The sequence below is a fragment of the Ochotona curzoniae genome, unplaced genomic scaffold (assembly GCF_017591425.1).
Source record: "Ochotona curzoniae isolate NIBS_2020 unplaced genomic scaffold, NIBS_Ocur_1.0 scaffold_2683, whole genome shotgun sequence".
NCBI lineage: Eukaryota > Metazoa > Chordata > Mammalia > Lagomorpha > Ochotonidae > Ochotona > Ochotona curzoniae.
This window is the reverse complement of record NW_024467100.1, coordinates 5665001-5678050: the sequence shown is the minus strand read 5'-3', so window position 1 is coordinate 5678050 and position 13050 is coordinate 5665001. Positions and strand designations below refer to the sequence as shown.

Here is a 13050-nt window from a genome sequence, read left to right as displayed (position 1 = left end):
CTCCTTGGCATCCTCTGTCCCAGGCACCTGGGCAGTGGATGTGCGCCTGGCCTCAGGGCACATGTTGCCTGTTGGACTGCCTTCTTTGCTGACTCTTGTGCAGGGGAGAGGGACATGTCTGGGTGTGCAGGAAAGATGTGTCTGCCTGCTCCATTGGACAGTTGAGGAGTCAATAGCCTCTTCCAAGGGTAGTAAGATAAGCACAGCCTTTGCTTTCTACATGGAGCCTGGGGCACTTTGAGGCAGAGTTCCTCTGACTCTCTCCGGAAGCTGCTGTTAGCAGGAGCGCTCCTTAGTTCGTCCAAGATGGTCCTGGGAGACCTTGGTGTGTCACATGAGGGAAATTGTTCAGGACTGTACTGTAGCTTTAGAGGGTTTGGCCTACACTTCAGGCCAACTTCTACTCCCATCATAAGTAATACCCCACTCACCTGCCAATCAAATTACCCCATCCCTAGGATGTATTCCCCCCCTCATCCAAGCGAAGTCTTTGACTTTTGGGTGAGATTCAGATAGCAGATAAGTGCATTTGAAATCCCTGGGTATTGAATTCACCTTCTCTTCCCACAAGCACCAGGCTGGAGTCTAATAAGTAAGCCAAGGCACCTCCCCGGAACACTCTCCTGAGGAGCTTTTCTTGTGGCATGAAACGCAGGTAACAGGGAGAGAGGAATAGGGGAGGGCTGGCAAGAGGCTTCACTTCTGGTCCCGCTGAGAAGGAGGAGGCCACGGGGTCAGGTTGAGGAGAAAGGTCGGTGCAGTGGGTCAAGAGATCCATCTGATTGTGTGGCGCCCAGGGACCCAGGGCGGCCGGCTGAGACAGGGGCGGGAAGCCGCGCCAGGGCGGGAGCCCGAGGAGAGGAGGTCCGTGTTGGCCGCGGGTGGGCGGGAAGGAGAGCTGCCCGGTGACAGGTGGCGCGGGATCCGGGAGCAGCAGCCGGGAGCGCAGGGAGCCGATCCCGGGGCCGAGGCCGGGACGTGCAGCCCACGGGGCGCAGGGCTCTGAGGAGCCGGCTGCGGGGCGCCGTGCTTACGTCCCAGCTGCTAAGGAAAGACGGGCTCAGGGAAAGACACTGAGTTCACCTATTTGTTAGTGGCGCTGCCCTTCTTTCCGCTGGAACTTTCCTAAGCCACTGTTTAAGTTACACTTTCTGTGGGTACGTAGCTAAAGGTAAGTGTAACTTAAGTAATGTATTTTCTTCCTGTGATCAGGAGCCAGTCTCATTTGTCTGATGATGTTACAAAAACGGGGCGCTATCCGTCCCTGGGTGGGCTCGAACCACCAACCTTTCGGTTAACAGCCGAACGCGCTAACCGATTGCGCCACAGAGACAGGCGGGAGGACTGGTCCCCGCCACGCTAGTTCACTGCACCAGAGTCACGGTGCTGTTCCTGTTTGCCAAATTCCGGACTGCGGGTCCGCGTGGGAAGCCCGCAGCTCGCCGCATCCCGAGAGGCGCAGGCGGTCCGTCCCAGCCAGCGTCGGCTTAGATCTGCACCCGGAACCCGATTCTGCCCCGGAAAGCTGAGAGACAGAGAGGTGGTGTTGGTTGAAGGAGGCAGAAGACAGCGAACGCACCGAGGAACCACAATGCTCGGCGTCTGGCTCCAGCAGTTCTCCGACTTCGGCTGGGACGGTTCATGTCCAGAAGCCTTTCGGCCGATCTGGACATCCTCGTGTGCGTGCGTCCACGAGCACTCACGTGCGCCCGGGGCAGGGTTTAGAAGATCGTGTCCCCTCCCGTCAGGCGGCCGCTGCACCTGTCTGGTCAAGCGTGGTCTCCGACGGAGGAGCTGCGCACAGCCCGGCCCGGCGCCCCCAGCCCTTCTCCAGTGGCCGCGAGCCGGGCGGGCGCTCTTCCGGAAGGCACGACTTCCCTGGGCACCTGACGCCCTCATTCCGCCCTCATTCCTCCCGCCTCCACCGAGCGCTCTCCGTCGGGGCTGTGCCTAAGGAGCCCTTGGCTGCAAAGCCTGCGCAGCGCCCGCCGCGGAACCCCGGCCCTGCTCCGTCTGCCGCCCCCACGCCGAGCAGGGTGACCGCTTCAGGTGCGCTCCAGGCTTTTAACCATGAGCAGCGAAATGAGAACACACGCGAACATGCACGCATGGGCGGCCATCACACTGCTTCCACACATATGTGTACACACGAGAAAGACTCAAAGTTGGAGGAAAAGTGGAAAAAACACACCAAATTTTCCATGAACTTATTTGGTGTATTCTTATATACTCGTCAAAGGACTTTTAAGCAGATTACGTCTTTTCCTACTTTATATATTTGTTTGCAGAGCATTGTAATTGGTGTAGGCGAGAGTTGTAGATGTGGCTGTTTTTGTTTTTAATCGATTTTATAGTTTTACAACACTTTTTTTTTTGCAACTCTATATTGGTACCCGACATATCAGGAAAATTGTGCTTGGCTGTGAAGTAAAAGTTCAAATTATTGTTACTTGACATTCTGCAGGTTTTTGGATTAGTTGCAGAGATAAAAAGGCAATACTTTCTAGTTCATTCTGAAAACACAAACACTGCCCATGCATCACTTCAATGGACAGGATAGCTATTTAAAATGAAGTAAAAAAATAAAATGAGAGTATAGTACTTACAAAGGATTTAAAAGTTAAGATCAATGGAAAGTACGAAATAGATCTGAACGCACCAATAAAAATAACCATAAGAACAACAGGTACCAGTCAGCTTGCCAGCTAAATGACACAGTTGCATTTGAAAATGAATGTTATTTGTTTGCAAGAGTCATGTAAAACACAAAGAAACAAATAACCACGCAGCATCAGGCACAATTAACATTAAGAAGTGCAGCTGCATTACGGATGAAGACGATCATGTAGAAATGAAACATTAACTAATGAGAGAACTATCACAGTTCTGAATCCTTATGTAGTTATTAAAATAATGATTAAATACATCAACCAGGCTAGGGACTGTCATAAGGTCAGTGGCAGGGGAGGCAGAGAAAAGGTGTCTGGCAGAAGAGTGGCTGAATGGTCAAGACCTCAGAGGGCGGTGTGGACAGCCATTAGACGGAGTATGCCGGAAGGGTACAGGTCCAGGGTTAGAGGTAGTACGTGGGTCGGGAGACAGTTACACTCGGAGGTGGGGCTCCACCTGGGCAAGGGCCTTGGTGGTGCCTGGGCAAGCGTAGCAATTCTAGAAGATGAGGTTACTGGATCAAAAGGCAACAAGGAACAACACCAGCCAGGAATGGAGCCCAAGGCTCCCAGGTGACAAGGGGAATGCTACCATTAAACCACCCATGCACCAACGGTGTTGCCACCAAAAGCCTTCACAGACCTGGATTCTGTCAGCATGCCTGCCACAAAGTTCTCCGTTTCGGTGTCCACCTGGGGCCCATGGAGCAGGGAACAGATAGGCAAGCAGAAGGAGGGATTCCACTCTGCTGCAGAGGACAGAATTGATGCCAAGCACTGTGTAGAGTGGAGGGGACAGAGAAAGAGAGAGAGAGAAGCAGAAACTCAAAGCACATTCCTAGGGTCCTAGGGGCACATGACACCAAAGAAAGCAAGTGCCTCCTGGATGGCACAGAGCCCAGGAGGTATGGGAGGAAGTGAGCGGGGGATCCAGCCTGTGGGTGAGCATTGTCACTTGGCCAAAGCCCTTGGACTGAAGGTCTTTGATGAGCCTGAGGACAGAGGATGTGTGGTTCATGGGTACACTGTGAACAGAGCAGGGTCATGGGAGGTGAACGTGTGTGTGCAGGTGGGTATGCATAGATGGTGCAACTAGCTGTGTAGGTGAGTGGTAGGGAGGCCTTAGCTGACAGCAGAAATCATGGGGAGCATGTGGCAAAGGGATCTGTGCCAGAGGTATAATGGTGCCTTCTAAGCAGTTGGTCAGGGTCAGGTCCTAGCAGAGTGTATAATCAGTGGGGATGAGCTTGGCCAGAGGCTGGGCGCCTGCAGAGGGAGCAGGAGGCACCCAGTGTCTTGAGGTTAGGCAATTCTGGATGTGCAGCCTGTTCCCCTCTTCCCTCTGTCCCACCCCCTGGTCACCCAGTGCCCTCTCTTTTGGCTGAGTCTGCATCTGCCTGTTGGGCCACATGTAGGGCTTTGGTGGGTTCGTAAAGTCACCAGTCTAAGGGACAAAGGCTCTGGGTTTTTCTTCCGGAGCGGAGTAAGACTCCTACAGCTCTCCACCTGGAGGCAGCTGCACCTGGACTCGACCAGGACAGGCCCTATCCTGGGTACTTGGCAGGCAGAGGCTTGACCAAGAGGCTTGGAAGGGCTGGCAAGCTGGATCACAGGGCAAAGCAGGTGGCTGGACTTGGTTAAGGATAGGATGGGAAGGGTTTGGGGACACAGCCAACAGCCCAGGAGACAGTGGTCAGTGTGGGGAACAGGATACACTTGGATTTCATTGAGGATTCTCTCCCAAGGATGAAGAGCGGATCCACGAGGTCCCTGTTCCACGGGACTGGTAACAGTGTCCCTGTCCCTCTGAGCACAGACCCTCTCCCTGCATCCCTTCCAGTTTCTGTGCTACTGGATGGCAGCTCCGCCCAGGGTGAAGGGCAGAGTTCAGGCTCCTTGCCCTTGCCAAGGTCCCTCATGGGCAAAGCTCATGATCTGCTTAGGGCACGACTCAGGCGTGACAGGCCTGAGAGAAGCTGAGGGCACCGTCAAGTGTGGAGCCAACCCCATGAGTTTGGATGTGTGTGGGGTTGCTCAACAGCAGGGGAGGTTTGCAGGCTGCTGTGATTGGGATAGGTGTGCAGTATCAGAGAAAGGTACCCATCCCAACACCCTACAACAAGGACCTGAATTCCAAAAGGGCATGGTGTCTTGCTATATGCTGGAAAGCAGGGGGAGGTGTCTAGGGTGCCAGTGTGGAGCAGGCTTACAGTTCAGGACCATGGGTGTGACGGGCCAGTAGGAATGATGCGGTACTGACTGCTGGGGGCATTGGGGCTCCTGAGCTTCCAGAATAATTTTGAGAGCAAGGTTTGGGGAGGTGAGCCAGATAGTCAATGTGATACAGTGCCTAGAGGTTGGGCAGCAGGCAGCTGAGAGATCCACAGTGTATCTGAGGGAAGTGGTGGCAGGTGAGGAAAGGATAAGGCACAAGGCAGGAGTTTGGCAGAAGGTGGCTGAATAAGAAAACCCTCAGAGGGAAATGAAGTGGCAGGCAGGAATTCTGCCACTGAACCACCTATGCTATAATCCTATCACTGGGCCACCTATGCTACTATAGCTGTTTTTTCGTATAGCCATGACAGATTCTGAACAGCAGTTGCAGATCAGTGGTTCCATATTAGTGTGCAACCCCAGTCTTACGGGCTGGGAGCGGTCGTGCAAGCAGGAGAGCCTCAGCTCACATCCAGGGCCTGGGATTGTTGCCAACCAGAATACTGAATTGGGGTGGACAAAAAGAGAGAGAAGCACTGAGTTGGGGGTGAGTGCCGGCGGTGGGGAGGTGCAGACACCGGGCTGCTGTCAGAGTGACTCAAGCTGGGGGTTCCCTGATGTCCAAGGTCCCAAGACTGAGGGGTGCATGATGCCAGAAGAAGCCAGCAGCCTGGACAGACTAGCCCCATAACCCAGGCCCTGGTGCTGATGAGAGCAGGTGACCTGTGGCGGTCCCTGTGTTAACTGACTGTTGCAGTCAGCGCAGCTGGAGAATGACTGAGAGGAGTGCCGGCTGGAAAAGTGCTGTTGTGCTGGGTTGAAGCTGCCCAGGCAGCCGTGTGTGCATGGGGATGCCAGGTGTCTGTCCCGGGGTGAGACAAACCATGAGAGATAGGGGACAGGCACCAGGACTTAGCCTGGACCCTGTGCTTGCCCAGGGCAGTCCTTGATGGCGTGAGGCCTCTGCGAAGCCTGCGGCATCTGCGCTGCCCATGGAGAGGCAAGCCACATGCGGGCAGCGAGAGACTCCCAAGGGAAGGAGCCTGGGGCCTCGGGGGTAGCAGGACCAGGACCGCCACCTCCCTAGGGTGCAGGAAGGGGCGAGGGCCTGCAGTGGGGTAGTGCAAACGGGGGCTGCTGTCGGAGTGACTGCCTTTTCCATAGCTGCAGGAGCTGGAAGTGGAAGCTGGGAGGGGTTCCTGCAGACCACACCCCTGGTCAAAGATCCCGGCACTGTGCCTCTGCTGTTGGTCGAGTTCTGCGTGGGGTTGATGGTGCTGAGTTGTGTGGGATGGACGGGTGGCTTGGACGGCGATGGAGGCAACTGCGGGTGGTTTTCGGTAAGTCCAAGAGCCAGGCATCTGTCAAGTGGGTCTGTTGCTGGAGGCCTGTAGGTAACAGACACACCGTCCTTGTTAGTATAGTGGTGAGTATCCCCACATGTTGCCCAGCCAGCCAGGAGATAAAGGAACCTTATCCTCCTGGGGGCAAGGAGGATATGGGGACACAGACCCTCTCTTTGCGTGGCTGTGGGTCCCTTGGTGTCTCCTGGGATCCATCCTACTTGATAGCAACTCTGCCCATGGGGAAGGACAGAGCTTGGGCTCCTTGCCTGAGTCAAGGGCCCTCGTGGACAAAGCTCATGACCCATTTATGGTATGGCTGGGGCACAAGAAGTATGTGGGGGCTGAGGGCCCGTTTTGTGTGAAGCTGCCCCAGTAAAGTTGGGGGTGCTGACAACCGTCAGGGGATGTTTGTTGGCCACTGTGCTTGGTGTAGGCATGTGGTGTGGGATTGTATGTCAGTGACAGGTGATCCCAAGAAGCCTAGGGCCTGGGGCAGGAGTCCCAAAGGGGGATGGATGGCATTTGACTGCCTGTTGAAAGCCAGGAGGAGCCAATCTGCCCCCACGGAGCGTGGGCAGGATAGTCAGGGGTGAGAAGTGCCCAGCTGGGGCAAAGTTCTGGGTCATTGGGGAACCCGTTTTCTTTCTTCCTTTCTTTTTTTGAAAGGCAGATCAGATTCACAAAGATGAGAGATATAAAGGAATTCCATATGAAAGCAAAAGCCAGCAGACAGCTGCATGGGCCGGGAATCGAACCCGGGCCTCCCGCGTGGCAGGCGAGAATTCTACCACTGAACCACCCATGCTCTACTAACATTAAGTTCTACACCTCCATAGACCCGGACTGCAGGCCACCCTCCCCACCCCAACCCCCAGTCCGGGCTCTCAGGTCCGGGTCTCTGTGTGGTAGGGTGGGTGGACAATGAAGAGGCTGAAAGGCTGAGGGTGATCGCAGTGCAGAATGTTCGTAGAGAGCCAGGCTGGAGGAGGCGCAGGGCCGGCGGAGCCATGCTCTGATCTGCGGTGCGGGGATGAGGTCAGAGGGGCGTCTGAAAGTGTGATGTGCAAGTGGCCGGTGTGAGGGCAGAGGCTCGGCAGGTGTGTGGTGGCTGGATCTCTAGGACGAATTCAGCAGTTGGGAAGCCGAAGTGGGGTTGTGAGAGGAGCGCTGGAACGCAGCAGGTGTGGAAAGGACAGTGGCGCCCGCGCATGGCCAAGGTGGAGTGCAGATTGGCTGGAAGAGTCAAAAGGTAGGTTTGTCACCTGAGAAAGGGTCAATTAGGCCTGTCAGGAGAGGGATTCGAAGCCACGCCTAGCTAGAGGAGACTGCGACCTGAACACAGCGCCTTAGACCACTCAGCCATTCTGACTACAAATACCTGTGTGTGGCTGTGCACCTTGCTGGGGAAACGCGCCAATGCCTGTGGGCCCGGTTCTACGCATGCGAGTGGTCCCCCTGTTTTGGGGAAGGTCAACAAGCACCACACTGACTGGAGTTTAGCAGACAGCTGCACTTGGGGCCAGGTATCTGCGGGGCAGAACGAGTATACATTCATACAACTAGAAACTTAGTCTTTCTGTTCTTCTTAGTATAGTGTGAGTGTCCTCCGCTTGTCACGCGGGAGACCGGGGTTCAATTCCCCGACAGGGAGGTGGTCTCTTTTATTTATTAAATGGCCGCTCCCTACCCCGGGGTTGTTTGGTCCAGGCTCAAACCACGAGAAGACGCCATGATTGCGGGGCAAACACCCTTGACGCAACACTGTGAGAAGTACCTGGCATGAGCCTGCCCAGGTACTGGTGTGTGGCTGGCACAGGGCCTGAGATGGGTGGAAGGTGGCTGAGCAGGGAATAGAGCTTATGGGTTCGAATTGTCGCCTGATCCGGCTACTGGTGACCAACGAGTTTGGTAAGAGGGGGAGGAGGTGGTTGGGTGGAGGGAAGGATGCCTTGCCTGGAAGTACCCTGTTTCCGGGGTAGCAGCACCAAGAGACTGGCTGGCGTAGGTGCGTGCAGGCACGTGGACTGTGCAGTCAGGGCATTTGGGGGTAGAAAGGGGAGTGCCGGCCTGTTGACATCGGAGGCAGCAGAGGCTTGCAGGGGCAGGAAAGTTGGACCTTGCAACACTCAGGTCAGATGATCCACTGCTGGTGCCTGGCAGCAGCTGTTACCATCCCAATTTGCAACTCACCAAAGTGCTAGGACTGGCAGCCCACTCTCCCTAAGCCAGGGAACTGCTTCCTCCTTGTCACCTCTTGATTGATGTCCTTCTCTTCCTCGTTCTGGTCAACCTCTGCTTTCTTCCCAGTCCTTTTCCTCCTGGCTTCCTCTCCTTGGGGTACTCGCATTGACTGGTTCCCTGTCACTGTGCAGCCTGACCCTAACCCTAACCTGATATAGCTAATGGCTCTGGTAGGGGTACACAACCTCCCAGGCATTGGTGGTCTAGTGGTGAGCATGGCAACCTTGCAAACAGTTGACCCAGTTTTTTGTTTGTTTGTTTGTTGTTTTTTAAAAAGATTTAATTACTTTCTGGCCAGGTGTGGAAGTCTAGCAGCTGAAGTCCCACCTTGCGTGTGCCAGGATCCCATATGGCTAAAGTTCGTGTCCCAGTGGCCCCACTTCCCATCCAGCTCCCTGCTTGTGGCCTGGGAAAACAGTTGAGGATGACCCCAAAACCTTGGGACCCTGCACTCATGTGGGAGACTCAGAAGAGGCTCTGGGATCCTGGCTTTGGATTGGCAGAACTCCTCTGCTGCCTCCCCAGGCTACAATCAGGGAGCTGGGCCCTGGACTGGAAGCGGAGCAGATTGGGACATGCATATTTGGGGTGCTGCACTTGCAGATAGATCAACCCACTGAGCCATGGTGCCAGTCCCCTGAAGGGTGTTTTGCAGGGTGGAGGGAGGTGGCTGTGAAATTGACTTGAGGCTGTGTGCATCTGCGGCAAGGTGACCTGCCATTTTGAGGTCACTGTGGCAGGAGCACAGCCACTGCTTGGTTTGCCCTGGTAGCAGCACCAGGCAGACTTTCATCATCAAAGGAACACCAAGTATTTGGCACTTACATCTAGCTGCAGTAGGCACACAGCAAGCAGCCTATGGAGTTCATTGGCCTAGTGGTTAAGACATGGCAGTCTTGCTGCTGCATCCCGGGTTCAGTTCCCAGTCGTGGAGGTTTGTTTTCTCTAGCACATCTGGCTTCCTCTTCCTCACCTTCATTACTATCAGTCCTTCTCCTTTTGCGTCTTTCTCCTTAGCATCTTCAGCCCCTGGGCTTCCACCTTTTCAGTGCTCCCGGCCTTTGCCTACATCTGCTGCCCTGTCTACATTGCTCAGAATCCCCTCCCATTTTGCAAGTAAATTTCCTGCACACACATTGACATAGGGAAAACACAGGACATCACCACCACACAAACCTGTGAGTGTATGTAGAGCAGCATGCACATATGCATCCACATACAGTCAGGCACATGTCTTCACACACAGGATCAACATGACCATCACCACTGGATATTACACATACACCTGAGATGTCAGCTGACTATCGCCACTCCACACCCAACATACACACAGCAGCATACACACACTGGAAAGCACCAACTCATGTTCTCCCTTCTAGCCAATGAGCTGGGATTCTCCCATGTAGCAGAGTCTACATCCATGAGTTGGGTCACCTGCTCAGTGTCTGTGAAGTGGGCACTCAAGCGAGCAAGCACTCTGGCTTTCCCACTATGACACAGGTTCAGAGAGTTCCTATCAGATTGGACTGCACCTTTGGTGGGCCTGGAGGTGGAGCCTGTGGGAACTGTGACCCGCCTTGGGCAGACCCTGCTCTTAGCACTGTGGAGGCAGAATTGGGACCAGGAGACTAAGAGAGGCTGATGAGCTGGGCCACGGGGCATTCAGAGGCCAGGCAGGAGACAAGGGAGCCTTATCTGGGACTGGTTGGGAACGCTTGAGGATACAGCCAAAGATCCAGATGACAGCAGCCTAGGAAAGGAGCACCATATCTCAGGATCCACTGCGATGTTCTCCCAAGGCTGCACCTCCAGGGGACTAGCAGTGTGGTCACTGTTCCTAAGTGCAGACCCTTTCTGTGAGGTTGTAGATTCCTTACGCCCTCTTCCCCCTGGTCTCTGTCCTACTGGATGGCAGCTCAAAAGTGAAGGGCAGGCTCAGTCTCCTTGCTAAGCCAAGCTCCCTCACTGGTAAAGCTAGTGACCCACTAAGGGCATGGCTCAGGTGCCGTAAATCTGCAGGACTCGGAGGTACCGTCAGATGTAAAATCATCCCCTGCAAGGCTGGGGGTGGTGAAGTTGGCCATCCTCAGTGGAAATTTGCTGGTCTTTGTGTTTGGGGGTGTGCCCTATCAGTTTGGTGCCAGTGATAGAGGAATTTGTCCATTGTGGTGGCTGGCACCTCAGGCAGCCAGGACCTGAGTCCAAGAGGTAGGTGGCAGCAGCTATCCCACTGGATTTGGGAGTTGTCTAGGCTGCCCACTTGGTGGAGTGAAGGAAAAACTCTGGACTATTGGTGAACTGGATTCTGAGAGCAGGTGCCTGAACATCCATTGCAGGACCAAAAACAGCAACTGCATGGGCCGGGAATCGAACCCGGGCCTCCCGCGTGGCAGGCGAGAATTCTACCACTGAACCACCCATGCATCTGCAGCAGAGTTTCCCTGAGCCACTACAGATGGACAAATTAACTGGCAAATGGAAGCTCTTTTTGTTCCGGACTGTGGTTAGGAACCCTGCAGGGACAGTGGCTTCATTTCAGCGTGTAGTTTCACGCCCACAGAGCAAGGAGCCGACAGGCAAGCAGAACCTCATTTGACATCCAGGATCTGGAGTTGTTGTGAAACAAAATGCAGAATTGGAGTTGGGGGTGAGAGAGGAGAGCGAGAGGTACTGAGTTCCACCACAGGTTGGGAGTTTACTGTCACCCGGGACCTCATGACTGAGGGTGGCAGGACTGCAGAGTAAGCCAGGGGCCTGGGTCATGGGGACAGCAGGCAACCTGTGATTGGCCCTGTGTTAATTCGAATAGCTACAGCAGCAGAATGGCTGAGAGGAAAGAATGTGGGAGCCAAGTGGATGGGCTGGCTTGCTGAGCCCACTGCTGTATTGCCCAGGCAGCCCAGGACGCATGTGTGTTGGTCAGGCGATTCCTGGGAAGACAAAACAGGACAGAAGGGGGACGGGCACCAGGGCTTCGGCTGGCCACTTGCCCTGTTCAGGGCAGTCTTTCTGACATGTGGCCTCGGCATGGAGAAGCAGGCGACCTGTGGGCAGTGAGAAGCTCCAAGTGGAAGAAGCCTGGGGCATCCAGGGTAGGCAGGACGGGGACCGCAACTTCCCATGGGGGCAGGCAGGGGCGATGGGCAAGAGTGAGAGGCCAGGCGGTGGGGCGGTGCAGACACGGGACTGCTCTCAGACCGACCAGTTGTTCCCCCACCATACCTCTCCCGAGGGCTGTGCCCACACCCCCTCGCCCAGGCCTCTCCCGCATCATCCTCGTCTCCGTCCTCCTGGTCATCGTCCTCCTCGCCCTCCTCCTCCACCTCTGTGCTTTCCTCCTGGTCCTTCCCCCACCCCGCTCCTTCCTCTCAACCACCTCTTTCTCCCCTTCCTTCCCTCCTGCTCCACCTACTCCTTCTTTCTTTCTCTTATAATTTCTTTTGTTTATTTATTTATTGAAAGGGAATGGAAAGGGGGGTTAGCTCATCCCCGCGTTCATTCCCCAAATGCCTGCATCAGAAACAGCCGGGCCAGAAGTGGAGGCTCAACCCCGGGGGGGCCCCACATGGGTAGCAGGGACTGATCTACGCAGGGCATCACCTGCTGCCTCTCAAAGGAGGAAGCAGAAATGATGATAAAGCTGGACTAAGAAGCAGAGCCAGGACCTGAACTCAAGACAGTTCAACATGGGATGCAAGCATTCCAAGCCATGACCTACAAGCTTTAGCAAACATTTTTGACAAAAGCTTGAGATGTTTCCTATGTTTAACAAGCAAGATGCTGTTAGAAAGAAAAATATATTGACAAACCAACAACACTGAAAAAACGATATTCTCTTAAAGCTTTTTAATATAACAAAGAAATGGCAATAACAAGTACAAATATTTCAATATAATAAAGAAATGGCACTAACTGATACATACGTTAACTAAAAACATTTTCAGTGAGCACCAAGTAGCATCATTCTCAATCTTTGCGCTAAGAGCACCTTTCTTATTAAAGTACTAAAGATTCAAATTTTTAATTAATGCTTCTAATCAGTTTTTCTAATTAGCTTGAGACAACCAAGTTAACCCCTTCCCCATTCAGAAGGAGCATAAATGACTTGTTAAGGCTTTAACTGAGTGATCTGCTAGCTTCCAGCTGGGTGTCAGGGCCAGGTGACAAACAGCACACACGCAAGCAAACATGAGCAATGACAAATAATACACGGTCTCACCTTAATCAAGGAACTAACTCTCATACAGATTGATCCATAGAGCCTGAATCCCTAACCTCTCGGGTGAGCCAGACGGGGGCAGGGAAGAGATGAGGGGCCTGTTTCCTGGGCTGAAGGGCGAAGGGCACCAATAGGCAGAGAACATCAATGAGCATTCAAGGCCAAGGAGAACAGAACAGCCAAGATCCAGAGCCACACGAGGTATGGAAGGCAGTGAGACGCACACTCAGGGAGAAAGGACATAATCCACAAAAATACGGATGCAACAGGGGAGGGAGAACCTCATCGACCGAGAGGGTGCACGCTCCGCCATCACTCAGGCTGCACAGCTCCTCGGTGCAGCCCGAGGCCCAGCCCTGCG

The 13050-nt window shown here is 54.2% G+C and overlaps 3 non-coding genes across 3 annotated transcripts; all 3 read right to left on the bottom strand.

Annotated features, from left to right (window-relative positions):
- Positions 1-1259: 1259 nt before the first annotated feature.
- Positions 1260-1333, bottom strand: TRNAN-GUU. Its single transcript has one exon. It is a non-coding gene; the product is annotated as a tRNA-Asn (tRNA).
- Positions 1334-6963: 5630 nt separating this feature from the next.
- On the bottom strand, positions 6964-7034 carry TRNAG-GCC. Its single transcript has one exon. It is a non-coding gene; the product is annotated as a tRNA-Gly (tRNA).
- Positions 7035-10822: 3788 nt separating this feature from the next.
- TRNAG-GCC lies at positions 10823-10893 on the bottom strand. The gene has a single exon. It is a non-coding gene; the product is annotated as a tRNA-Gly (tRNA).
- Between the last annotated feature and the right edge of the window lie 2157 nt (positions 10894-13050).